This window comes from Fukomys damarensis, unplaced genomic scaffold (assembly GCF_012274545.1).
Source record: "Fukomys damarensis isolate Sample0158 unplaced genomic scaffold, DMR_v1.0_HiC HiC_scaffold_10, whole genome shotgun sequence".
In the NCBI taxonomy this organism is placed as follows: Eukaryota; Metazoa; Chordata; class Mammalia; order Rodentia; family Bathyergidae; genus Fukomys; species Fukomys damarensis.
The window spans coordinates 18,063,800-18,064,878 of record NW_022900922.1 but is presented as its reverse complement, the minus strand read 5'-3'; the positions used below and the strand labels follow the sequence as shown (position 1 = coordinate 18,064,878).

Sequence of the window (1,079 nt, the reverse complement as noted above, 5' to 3'; positions counted from 1 at the left end):
GCTCCCCCGTCTCAGCAGCGGGGCGGTGGAAACAATGAGGACGGCGGGAGTGAGCGAGCGAAGTTGGTGCCGGGCAGGAGTTGGGCCGGGAAGCCCTGTTGGAGAGCGCTGGCCCCGGCTACTGGGGTTCCGCTCACAACAATGGGGGGGGCGGTTCTTCTTTACTTTTGTTTTGGTGGATTTGAATTATGGGTCTGCTTGCCCGACAAAGAATCCGTTACAAAGGGCATTCTGGAGAGGAAATTGTATTAGGGACTAGGAATCTACAAGAACCTCCATCCTTAATTTGAGAAGTCCTCCCCAGCCTCAGTTTCCTCTCCTGTAAGGTCGCGCTGTTAACATATGCAGAAGGCGAAAAATAGAAGTAGACCACACACTGCGTCCTCCCCTCCCCAGGCTGGGACTCCAGCCTCTTTGGGAGGGCAATAGTATGCACGGGGGAGCTTAGACACGGGCCCAGAGGACATCCTAGGAGACAGTGACAACTCGGGAACACCCACATCTCACTGTAGTGCAGGACACACCCTCAGGCCTGGAATTCACGCCGCCAAAACCACAGCTGAATCACAACTTCACAGCTCTCCTACACTCACACAGGAGGAGACTCCGCTTGCTGCCTACCAAGGATGCCCAGGAGCGAGCACCGGTCACCGGTCACCTGTCTCTGCCGAGACCCCACGGGGCAGTGTCTGCACAGCCCAGTCCTTCACTGCAGCGTTTGCCAGCCACCTCTCCCCCCTCGATCTTCCTCCCAATTCACAAAAGTTTCTGACAGCGCTCGGTCTTCGCACACAGACATCCCTTCTGGAGAGAAAACGTGCGGGCACATGCTGGGCACCCTGATACCAGGGAATCTTGTACGTCCTCAGTACTGATATTCCGGCCTGTACATCAGTATCCAGTGAGTCGGGTGGGCTGGGGTCAATCCTGGTGCTGAACACTCTATTTCTTAACTATCTCCTTCTCCTCTTCCTTCTCTTTTTAGGTACCTGGGAATTGAACCCAGGGCCTTCACACTGAGCTACAGTTTTAGCCTTTCTCCTATCTCCCTTCCTCTCTCCCCTTCCCTCCCCCTCCCC

General features: G+C 55.6%; 1 protein-coding gene across 7 annotated transcripts in view; it reads right to left on the bottom strand.

Moving 5' to 3' along the window:
• The window catches only part of Ripor2 (RHO family interacting cell polarization regulator 2), a 126,087-nt gene that overhangs the window by 103,029 nt on the left and 21,979 nt on the right, over positions 1 to 1,079 (bottom strand). The gene's annotated exons all lie outside the window — the stretch shown is intronic.